Source organism: Pelodiscus sinensis, chromosome 23 (genome assembly GCF_052426305.1).
Source record: "Pelodiscus sinensis isolate ZL-2025 chromosome 23, ASM5242630v1, whole genome shotgun sequence".
NCBI lineage: Eukaryota > Metazoa > Chordata > Testudines > Trionychidae > Pelodiscus > Pelodiscus sinensis.
In genome coordinates this window covers 20,775,300-20,787,684 of record NC_143074.1, presented here as the reverse complement: position 1 = coordinate 20,787,684, position 12,385 = coordinate 20,775,300, and the positions used below count along the sequence as shown (strand labels likewise).

Below are 12,385 nucleotides of genomic sequence, written 5' to 3'. Positions count from 1 at the left end.
TCATCCCCAGCCACCATCTGGGAAGGAGGGCCCTCCAGGGCCTCACTGGACCTGCGCTCTTCACCCAGGCTGCCGAGCACCAAGGAGGCAAGGGAGGAAGGGGCTGCGGGATGCAAAGTGACATGATGATGTCATTCTATCATCCACAGGAAAAGTTTTTTTAAATATAGAGAGATTTGCTGAAGGCATTGGATGCCTAAATAAAATATTTGCTGGTTTTTCCAGAATGTATATTTGTTTCCACACATTAAGCTATGACCCCCAAGAGTGAGACACAAACAAGAGACAGTGATGGAAAACCTAGCAACCATCAAAGAATAACAGTGGAAAAACCTAAGATTAACACTGTTGAGGAATGAAGGATTGTGGTATGACACTGCTATACCCATGGACTCCAATAGGAACTGACATGTATAAAAAAGAAAGTTCTTGCCATTAAACTCTGGATTCAGTCCTGCAAAGCCAAGCCTCAGAGGAACCCCAGAGGAACCCCAACTCCTCACTCAGTCCATCCTGTCTCGGCAGCAAGACTGACTTGAACCACGATGGACAGGTAACTTTACACCATCTGCAGGACCGGCGTGTGTGTATGAATGCATATGCTGCTTTTCATTTTGCATTTTCAATAAACACAGCGTATTGCCTTTTCCCCTGAGAAAGACCCTGTGTGCTTCTTATAAGCATAACAGACTTATAGTTGTATTTATACACAAAGTTCCATCTAATGCTGTTTGGCCAGTCAGTGCAAATAAAAGCAAACTATTTTAAAAAACAATGTAAAAATCTCCACAGGAAAATGGCTTTAAATACAGTTTTGACCCAGGCAATGTTTAAACTGGCTCTTACACTTATCACAGAACTGGAAGGGACCTCCAAAAGGTCATCGAGTCCTATCCCCTGCCTCACAACAGGACCAAGCACCGTCTAGATCATCCCTGACAGATGTCTGTCTAACCTGCTCTTAAATATCTCCAGTGATGGAGATCCCACAACCTCTCTGGCCAATTTATTCCAGTGTTTAACCACCCTGACAGTTAGGAAGATTTTCCTAATGTCCAACCTAAACCTCCCCTGCTGCAGTTTAAGCCCATTGCTTCTTGTTCTATCCTCAGAGGCCAAGAAGAACAATTTTTCTCCCTTCTCCTTGTAACACCCTTTTAGATACTTGAAAACTGCTATCACGTCCCTTCTCAGTGTTCTCTTTTCTAAACTAAACAAGCCCAATTCTTTCACTCTTCCCTCATAGGTCATGTTTTCTAGACCTTTGAGCAACAAAAATGATTTTCTCTGGATCTTCTCCAATGTCTCCACATGTTTCTTAAATGAGGTACCCAGAACTGGACACAATACTCCAACTGAGGCCTAATCAGCACAGAGTAGAGTGGAAGAATGACTTCTCGTGTTTTGCTCACAACACTCCTGTTAATGCCTCTCAGAATCATGTTTGCTTTTTTTGCAACAGTGTCACACTGTTGACTCATGCGGAGTTCTTTTATGACATTTCATACTAACAGCTCCAATTGCGGTAGCACTAGTGCAGTCATTTCAGCAACTGAGCTATACTCGGAATCCCACCACTGACAGCACCAGTAAGCGACAGTGCACTAGCGGAAGATATTAAGGATGTTAAGATGAGAGTAAGTGACTAATCGTGTAGTCGATACAAATTGTATCGACTACATGATTAGTCGATAAGGGAAGGCACTGTTTCCGCCTTGCATTGGTCTAGGAGCAGCTCTGCAGTTTAAATATAGTAGGAGACAGGCATGCAGGCAGACTGGCTTCTACTACATTAAAACAGCAGAGGAACAGCGGGGAGTAGGTCCCAAGCCCAGCGTGAGCCAGGACCACTGCAGCTCTTCATTTTAAATGTAGTAAGAGCCGCAGCAGTACCGTACCAGTGCGAGCCGGGACTGAGCCAGGCTTGCTCAAGTCTCAGCTCACAACAAGTCCAGCAGCCCCTGTTTGCGGCTGCCCATGAACAGGGGCTGTTGTTGAAGCAGTTTCACAAAGGCTGCTTCGCAACAGCCTCTCCTCCCCCCCGCCCAGCTGCCTCTGATAGAAGCAGCAGTGTGGAGGGGGAAGGCAGCACCACAGAGATGGTGCTGGGAGGGAACTGGCTTTTACAGAGGCAGGGGTGGGGGGAGCGTGCAGTTGAGTAGTCAACTCGACTACCCAATAAACTTAGGCTTATCGGGTAGTTGACTACTCGCTTACATCCCTAGAAGATATTACGAAATGCCCATACTTCCTTTGAAAGCATTTTCACTGGAGCTATATTTAAAGATGGGACTGGCATCTTAGACATAAGGTCAAAGAAAAATCATATTACTTTCAGAAAGAAATCCATATAGGGAGCACACAATGTTATCTGCATTTATTCAACACATTCCACTTTTGTCATGGCAAGACATGGGGCAGAGGGGAAGATATTACCAGAAGCAGAGTATTTTTAACTTTAAATACAATCTAAATTCTCCTGTTAAGTTTGTTAAAATAAATATGCTCTCTGGTTAATTTTAATAGGACTGTTTTGGAAGCTTTCCATCTCAACTTTAACTCAATGGAATCAGTAATAAAATAAGTGGGTTGCGCAATAGCAGTTTTTATGAATTAGTTAAGACCTTTATTTTGCCATTTATAATACTGTACACTTAAAAATCTTAATATAAAACAAGGAATGCAAGATCTGGAGCATTACCAGACCTGTACTACACAGTGAGACTTTCTGCATAATAAGATAGGTTTATTTAATAGAAAGAGTCTAATAACGTCATTCACAGCATGGAGAAAAAAGTATCTACAACCATTGTGTCACCTACTGGATATATTTTTGTTTGTCCTTAATAAAAAGCAATCAAAAGCTGTGCAGTATTTTAACAATATGACTCTGAAAATCAATAGCAATCAGACAACTAAAACCTAAATAAAGCCACTTTTACATTTTCGGTATTTTTGATAGCAAACGTTTTATGTTAAACTATAACAGAAAGATGTTTGTTATTGGTTTAGGAGCTAAGCCACTAAAGAAAGGGTTAAATGCACCTCTCTCTGGGATTTCAGGTTTAATCAAAATATAACCTTGGCAAACAATCTCTGGCTGCATTTATTTTGGAAAACTTTAAAAATCAGTAAACTTCAAAAATATAAAGCATATTAAGCCAATGAGCAGCACAGCTCTTATATATTCCCCCAAGCAACTTCTGGCTTCTGATCAATACAATCTACTTGTTTCTATTTATCATTTGTATTACAGTAATTGCATGCTTAATCCATGTCAAGAAAGTTTGTTGCTACAAAACACATCTAACAGTTCAAAGAGTTTTCAAATATTGCAATCATTTCTCTCTGCATTGATATCTAAGATAAAGCTTTCCAGCAAGGCACAACTACTGCCAACCAGGATGTTACCAGGAAAACCGGCCGAGTCAGTGAGCAGTTCCTGATTCTGAACGCTCTGCAAATGAACATGCTTCTAAGAATCTGTTTCAGACTTCCTTTCACATTTATTTTTCTATCATTACATTTTCAAGTTGTTGCACTAAAATTATTAGTGTTTATTCTCATTGTACTAGTTGTCATGCTAGTACATGGGAAAGTGGAAACAAAAATCCAAGACAATAGTCCAAGTGGAAACCATAATTTCTTGTGAATCAAATGTTTATCTCCAGTGTATTTTTTTTTAAATTTACACAAACTTTTTGAAAATGTAGTTCAGTAGAGAAATCAGTTTTAAAATACAGATGTTGACATCCACATTTCTCAGAGGGACTTTGTTCTTGACAGTATTTTAAACATGCACAAACCAGCAAAATTCTAATATCTTGAGTGTTCTCATAATCACTGCTAATTAGCAAATTCTACATTAGCATAGGGTGCTATTTTTCATTAATTATTTGCTCTTTTTTATGGACCTCAAGAATAAATTAGGGGTGTAAGTGACTAGTTAACAATCCAATAAGCATAAACTTATTGCATAGTCAAGTAGTCACTCGACTAGTCGCTTCACACCCTCCTCCCACTTTGTTGCCTCTATCAGAGAGAGGCAGCAAGGCGGGGGGGGGGGGGGGGGAGAAGCCAGCTTAAAAGCTTAACCCCCCCCCCCCAACACTGTCTCCGCAGGGGCCAGAGGAGGCAGAGGCATCCCTGCTGCTACACCTCTCCCTTTGAAATGTACAAGCAAGCAGCTCTTGTACTCTTCAAAGGGAAAGGCACAGTGGGATAGCACAGTGGGATAGCAAGCGCTCTCCCTTATCAACTAACTGAATACTCGATTAGTTCATTCATCAAAATTTAACATCCCTAGAATAAATAAATAACTAACCAACCACAGGCTTAGTTTAGAGGCCCAAGCCAGGAGAATGTACCCTTTACTAGATCAAAGTGAATAAATCACAGACAGCAAGTATAAAAGGTGTGTAAGATAGGGATCTTAAATTGCATTTAATCAGCTAATCAAGTAGTCAATGGAATTTCCATCAACTAGTCGATAAGGGGGGGAACTCCAGAGTTATAGCAGGGTTGGCTCTGGCCACAGGAGCTAACCCCGCTGCGGCTCTACCTTTTAAATGTATTAAGAACTACCAGGCTCTTAATACATTTAAAAATTAGAGGTGCAGCACCTGGGACTAGGCATGAGCCAGGACAGCTGATTCCCAACTCATGCTGGTCCCCCGCTAGACTCTGCCTCCCCTGCGGAGATGGTGTTTGGAGGAAGCAGCTTTTAAGCCAGCTCCCCCTCAGCACTGGCTCCTGCTCTCCACCCTCCCCGTTGCTGCCTCTCTCTGATAGCATATGTGTATCAGGTAGTCAACTAGTCACTTACATTCCTAGTGTAAGAGTTTAAAGGCATAAACCATGCATATTATTAAAATGATGTAGGCAGGTAGTTTTAACCCACAATATCAAGTTTGAAAAAAAACACCTTTTTTTCCAAAACTTAAACAAACAAGGGTTGAGGGTTTTTTGTTTCAAGTGAGAACAAGGGTGGGTATATCTACATAATCTCAAACCTCATCTGACTACCGTTCCCATTTAGAAGAGTTTCCATCCTATATCTCATAAAGTGATAATGCACAATAACCTACTAAATTTTTTTTAAAAAGTTGCTACTAAATGTTACCTAGTGACTACAGAAAATCTATAATTGCATAAAAATGGCAGCCTCAAAAATGATTACCAAAACCAATTCACAAATACTAGGCCTTGATTACACAGGAAGTTTTACCAGTTGTTTCAAAGTGTAGAAGTTTAAGCTAAATCAAATAAGTCACTCATACACTGGAGTAAATGTCCATATTGGGTTGTATCAGAGTAGATACACCTCTGATAAAGAGGCAGCAAGGGCGGGGGGGAGGAGAGGCTGCATATAGTCATTTGGATTAACCGATAAGACCAGGCTTATCGGTTAATCATTTACATGACTGTACGTTAACATCCCTTGTTTACATTCATTCCTTTAGTTATACTAAAAAAAGCTTTCAATGCCTAAATGAAGAGAAATGAACTGTTTAAAAAAATTATTAGAACACCATAAAAAAATCTCTCTAAAATCCAAAATTTTGGGTGTAAGTCATAGCAATATATAAAAAAGGTACAAATATATTTCAGAACAGTCAAACTCAAGATCTTAACATTGTGTGATTGCTCAAAGTAGTATTTGGGAGCAGGTTTACACAATCGATTGTTCTGTGTGAAAAATAATTCTACTAAAAGCTGCTCACATGACTGAATTTCCTGAGGCCAACTGATAAAAAACTCAGATTGCAATGCAATTTCAGGAACCACACGGTAGCTTTTTCCCCTTTCTTGTTGCCTCTTAGCAACATGCTTTACAAAGAGACAAACTTGTGTGCTCAGTTAATTTAATCATGTCCTGTAGGTTGTGACTTCACCACCAGATCTAACTTTCAGTGTTTTGCACAAAGGATAAAACATTTATGCCTGCATTTTGATTAGTGTCTTAGTAGATATGGTACTTAATTCTAAATCAAGTTCTGCATTAACTAATGCTATTACATTGCCCTATGTCAGTTTATTCAAAAAAGTATAGCATAAAGAGTGTTTCAGAAAGATCAACTCCTGTGTGTCTTACACATGCATTATTCACAAACAGTTCTCTACTTAAGCATACTGAATAGCTCATACAAAAACTTTTTTCCAGCTCACAAATTTCCTGCCATTCACATTAAGATACTTATATAAAAATGGAGGCTCATATGTATAACTCATTGTGTGCCAATAGTGGACTCTTAATAGAAGTTTAAATTTATGCAATGGCTCAGGACTTGAACCCAAATAAGAAACCATTGCAACTCACTGAATAGCATCTGCAACATTCGTGAAGTTTAGCGTACTTGAGGTGGTTATCTAAATAAAAGTTTATAATATTATCAAAACCAAAATGGTGTCAGTGTTTACAGCTTTCTTAATTCTTTGAAAAAGATCTTAATGGAGCAAATGACCATTAATTTGGAAAATCAATTTGGAAAATTTCTCTTTGTGTTAGGATTTTCTGTAGAGATTAAACAGAAATTTCTAAAGTTAAATGTAACAAATGTTAGCATGAAGTAGCAAACACTAAAGGTCTCCATAGAGTTTTTCCATCCTGTATGCCTCATTCCTAACATCCTTTGTGTATCATAACTCATGTACAATGACACTACAATATGAACAAACCAAGGTAATTAAAGAATTTGTTAACAGGAATATGTGAACAGCACAAATATAGTTAGATAACTATAATCAGTATTCTGTTTGAAGTGTTTGGGTCAAAACTGAATTAATTATGCATAAAATATTTATCAAAACAGTTCCAATTAATCAATTTTAACTATCAAAACAAAATCCAGGGACAACTGTGGTTTTGGCTGAGATGATAGGAATCCAAAGTTTCCTCAGAATCTCTGCTATGCTTTGGACACAAGAAAAGTAAGAGATAAGAGTTTGTGAACTGAATTTATATAATCACAGAATACCATGCAAAAGGACACCAGTGGATAAAGCTGTAAGTGAATCCTATTCTGCAAGTAGTTTTCCTCCAAAACTAGAAACATAAACTTTTTTAAAAATTCAATTCTATGACTTATTAGTCTGCCACATTTTTTGTTACTGACTGTCATATTAGGCCACAACCCTGCAGTCACATCTGTTTGAGCAAACTCTTGTATTTGTATGGATCCAATTACAGGATCTGGACCATACACCATAAGCTGTTCAGAACAGGAACTTCATCTTTCTACATGCATGGATGACATTCAATATATTGTGGACACCATCATTCTACAAGAGTAATTAAATCTAAAAACGTCCTACAAGCTTGCACATAGATGCAAATATCGCTCTGATGCTCCTAGGATCAAGAACATAGACCTGAATATGCAGCCCTCGGACAACAGCAACATCAACCTTTCCACCAGTTTGGAAAGGAAGTAACTAGTTAATTAGGTCAGTGGTTCTCAACTTTTTCAGGCAATACTTAGCCATTATCAGCTGGTACTCACAGTTTCTTATTCAATTATGCACAGGGCTAAGAAGGTGCAAAAGTCTGAAAAAAGGAAGAATCGGATTTTCAAGAGATCACTTTACATGTCTTCTTAAAAACAAAGGCATGTACACTGTATGACACTTTTAAAATAGCCTTAATTCACCACATCTACCTGCAAGAAAGACCTGCAACTTATACACACAAACACCTACTGTGGAGCTTGGGTTGCCTCAACACAATCCAATAGGTGGGGGGACAGAATCTTCAACTGCCATCTTTGCAAATTCATCTGACTGTATAAACCTATACATTGTAACATCTGAGCCTCACCATGTCACAATATAATGAAATGTCATATCAGGGACCCCATTCCAATTTCAGGATTTCCAAGAAATCCCTTTTCTACAACTGTTTCTATTGCTTACAGGACACAAAGGCATCCTAAGGAAAACCAGAATTGTCTAGTTTGGGTACCATGATATGGGAACCAATATGACTATATATGAGAAGTTGGAGTAATTGTAGGCAGTCAGTCCCTGAAGTACCCTGTACTGGACCTTCCACCCCTAATGACTATACAGCATACTGACTCGACACCCATCACTCAGTAAGGCTATGTCTAGACTACATGCCTCTGGCGACAGAGGCGTGTAGATGAGGCTACCAGGCATAGGAAAATGAAGCGGCGATTTAAATAATCGCCGCTTCATTTAAATTTACATGGCTGCCGCGCTGAGCCGATCAGCTGTTTGTCAGCTCAGCGCGGTAGTCTGGATGCGCAGGTGTCGACATCAAAGGCATTTGTCGACCACCCAGGTAAACCTCATCCCAGACTACCGCGCTGAGCTGACAAACAGCTGATCGGCTCAGCACGGCAGCCATGTAAATTTAAATGAAGCGGCGATTATTTAAATCGCCGCTTCATTTTCCTATGCCTGGTAGCCTCATCTACATGCCTCTGTCGCCAGAGGCATGTAGTCTAGACGTAGCCAAAGTGCCTTGCAATCTTTAACTTATTTAACCTTTAGCTAAGGATGTGAAAGTGTAAGCATTTACATGGTTAATCAATGGCTTGAGCTTATTGGTTAACATGCATGGTTACAAGCAAGCCCCACCAGCCACTGCTGATATAGAGGCTGCAGCACCGGAGGGAAAGAGGCAGGCAGAAAACGGTACACACGTTGCCAGCATGTAACGTTTCCTCACAGATTCCGACTCCTGTGGAGTTGTCTTCCCTTCCTCTCTCTGTGTTGCTGCATCTGTATCAGATGCAGCAGCGTGCTGATGGAGAGCAAGCGAGAGCTGGCACTCGCAGAGAGCTGGCTTAAAAGTTGGCTCTCAGCACAGACTCCTAGGTAGCCGCTTTGCGTGTAAATGTGTAACTGCTGAAAATTAAAGGTATTTTAACATCTTTACATATAAATCCCTGCTTGATAGGGAAGTGCTCAGATCTCTATTTTACAGGTAGAGAACTGAGGCAGAGCATCTAAGTGATTTTCCCAAGGTCTCCTAAAGTAGCACCTTACCCACAAAGCATTCCTGTCTCTCAATGTGAGGTGTTGCCTCCACATTTTACACCCACAGCCCAGCACCCCTGTACCCACATTCCCAAGAATACGCCCCCCTCAAGATAGCTAAACAAATTACTTCCAGACTTCTCCCATGCAACATCTGCATCTCTTAACGCCAGAGGCCTCAACAAGTCAGGCGGCACCCTTAAAACCCCAATGTCCTCACTTCATGGCCCTACATCTCCTAGACCAAAGCTGCTTCCATTTTCCATGGCCCCCTAAACCACACCTAGACTCTACTACGCACCTTCACTTCCTCTCCACCCCAGAGCTTCCCTCGCCCCCTTGCTCTCTGTCCCTCCCCCAAGTTTCCCTCGCCCCCCGCTCTCTGCCCCTCCCCCCAGCTTCCCTCGCCCCCCCCTCTCTGCCCCTCCCCCCAGCTTCCCTCGCCCCCCCCTCTCTGCCCCTCCCCCCAGCTTCCCTCTCCCCCCACTCTCTGTCCCCCCCAGCTTCCCTCGCCCCCCTGTTCTGTCCCCCCAGCTTCCCTCGCCCCCCGCTCTCTGTCCCCCCAGCTTCCCTCGCCCCCCGCTCTCTGTCCCCCCCAGCTTCCCTCGCCCCCCCCGCTCTCTGTCCCCCCAGCTTCCCTCGCCCCCCCCGCTCTGTCCCCCCCAGCTTCCCTCGCCCCCCCGCTCTCTGTCCCCCCCAGCTTCCCTCTCGCCCCCCGCTCTCTGTCCCCCCAGCTTCCCTCTCGCCCCCCGCTCTCTGTCCCCCCCAGCTTCCCTCTCGCCCCCCCGCTCTCTGTCCCCCCCAGCTTCCCTCTCGCCCCCCCGCTCTCTGTCCCCCCCAGCTTCCCTCTCGCCCCCCGCTCTCTGTCCCCCCCAGCTTCCCTCTCGCCCCCCCGCTCTCTGTCCCCCCAGCTTCCCTCGCCCCCCGCTCTCTGTCCCCCCAGCTTCCCTCGCCCCCCGCTCTCTGTCCCCCCCAGCTTCCCTCGCCCCCCCACTCTCTGTCCCCCCAGCTTCCCTCTCCCCCCGCTCTCTGTCCCCCCCAGCTTCCCTCTCCCCCCGCTCTCTGTCCCCCCCAGCTTCCCTCGCCCCCCGCTCTCTGTCCCCCCAGCTTCCCTCGCCCCCCGCTCTCTGTCCCCCCCAGCTTCCCTCGCCCCCCGCTCTCTGTCCCCCCCAGCTTCCCTCTCGCCCCCCGCTCTCTGTCCCCCCCAGCTTCCCTCTCGCCCCCCGCTCTCTGTCCCCCCCAGCTTCCCTCGCCCCCCGCTCTCTGTCCCCCCAGCTTCCCTCGCCCCCCGCTCTCTGTCCCCCCAGCTTCCCTCGCCCCCCCCGTTCTCTGTCCCTCCCCCCCAAGAGCTTCCCCAACCGGTGCCCGCCCAAGCGCCGCTCACCTGGCGGGTCCCGGCGGGCCCCTGGGGCGCGCGCAGCAGGCGAGGCCCGGTCAGCAGCAGGCGCCTCCCCCCCTCACAGGAGCCGCAGCAGCAACAATCGCCACCATCTTGGAATATCCGGCTCCAATGGCCACCGCCGCCGACGTGTCACGCTCCGCACGCGGTGACGCAAACACGTAGGCTCCGACGCCGCACACATGTCATTCATTTCCGCTCTTCGTTGAGGCGCTTAAAGGGATCGTCGGCTGGGGGGGGGGGTAAACTCAGCTGCGTCGGCGGACAGAAAACCTAACCATCCCTTTAGGATTCGGCTCTCACGAGCGGCCGTCAGCCCAAGACGGGCAGGGGTGCGAGCATGCGCATTGGTGGGGAACGCTAACCAATAGGGCTTCTGGAGACTTGAGGTTGGCAGGTTCGAGCCCCCGGCAGGGAGCTTTCGGGGAAGCTCTGGCCAGACTGAGCAAAATTCAACTGTTATTCCCGGCTGGGCTGTGCAGTATGTCAGGCCTGCCCACCCAGACCCTACCTCCTTGGGGCACTAGGATCCCTGCCATTGCATCTGGCCTGCTCACTTGCATTGGACTGGCAATGCATTATGAAACACAGCCTTTGGGGCAGATGCTGGGGAGCGGGTGCCCGCCTCCCCAGTATCCCCTGCACTGCACGGGCTCAGGGGTCCTCCCTTCAGGCCCATGCAAAAGCCTGCAGTCCTGGGAGCGCTGTCAGCCCCTGTACTGACAGCCCAGGTGCTGCCTGGGACAAAGATGTCTGGCTGCAATGCTAGCTGGGCAGAGGCGAGCACGGACTAAACTGTAAACATAACACCAAAGGGCAGAACCGAACCTGGGATCTCTGCAGCTTAGTGCAGGAGCTTCTGCAGCTTAAACTATAACAGCAGCTTGCTCTGAGCTAAGGCTGTAGAGCATGATAGAGAAATGACACCCCATAAGCCAGATCCGATCCACAGGGTTAGACCCTGGTGGGCCGCTGCCGCTATGTTTGCCTGCACCTCCACAGGTATTGGAGGATCAGAATCGCCATTGATGGCCAATGCAAGTGGGGCAAACGGTGTCCTGGTCCGTGCCGCTCCCATTGGCCACCAACGGCAATTCGCACCCAGCAAGAGCTGTGATTACCCAACACCTGTGGAGGCGCAAATAAACATAGCGGCAGAGCCCGCTGGGCTGCCATTTTATTGCCCACCCCTGTGGAGAGCAAACTCATTCTCTCTCTGTAAGTGGTCTCAGTGCCAGTACATGGGACAGTGAATCATATCCAGTAGGTGTGTGGGTTACACCTGTGTGACCAGAACCCTGATCTGCAGAACTTCCCTGATCTCCCCAAGGTGTCACCAGGCACAGCTGGGGGAAGTCGTGGAAATTAGGCACTACAGGAAGCACTGCCCAAGGGACGCAGCGTGACCATGCCCTCCAAGGGCACATCTACACAGCAGGGCTAAAGTCGAATTAAGCGGTGCAACTTCAGCTACATCAACTCAGCTTTAGGCGCTGTCTACATTGCAGGAAGTCCAAGGAAGAACACTCCTTTCTCCTCGTGAAATGAGGGTTACCGCGAGTCAGAGTAAGAAATCTTCTATCATATCATAGAATCATATCATAGAATCATAGAACTGGAAGAGACCTCAGAAGGTCATCAAGTCCAGCCCCCTGCTCTAGGCAGGACCAATTCCAACTAAATCAACCCAGCCAGGACTTTGTCAAGCCGAGACTTAAAAACCTCTAGGGATGGAGACTCCACTATTTCCCTAGGTAACTTATTACAGTGCTTCACCACCCTCCTAGTGAAATAGTTTTTCCTAAAGACATTATTTTGAAATAAAGGCTTGTCGTGTAGACACGCTCTTTCTTATTTACTAGTGACATCAGTTATTCTTAAATAACACTGCTGTGTAGACATAACCCAAGTGGCCACGTGCACTGTTTAACCCTGGAGGGTGCGCAGAACATTATCTGGGAAATCACCTAGATTTCTGTGATT

The 12,385-nt window shown here is 45.5% G+C and overlaps 1 protein-coding gene across 6 annotated transcripts in view; it reads right to left on the bottom strand.

Annotated features, from left to right (window-relative positions):
- SEC16A (SEC16 homolog A, endoplasmic reticulum export factor) overlaps positions 1 to 10,546 on the bottom strand; it is a 49,551-nt gene extending 39,005 nt beyond the window's left edge. For all 6 annotated transcript variants that reach the window (XM_075905387.2, XM_075905391.2, XM_075905389.2 and 3 more), the window contains exon 1: positions 10,388 to 10,546. The gene's annotated coding sequence lies outside the window, so the exon portion shown is untranslated. The remainder of the gene's footprint in view (positions 1 to 10,387) is intronic.
- Between the last annotated feature and the right edge of the window lie 1,839 nt (positions 10,547 to 12,385).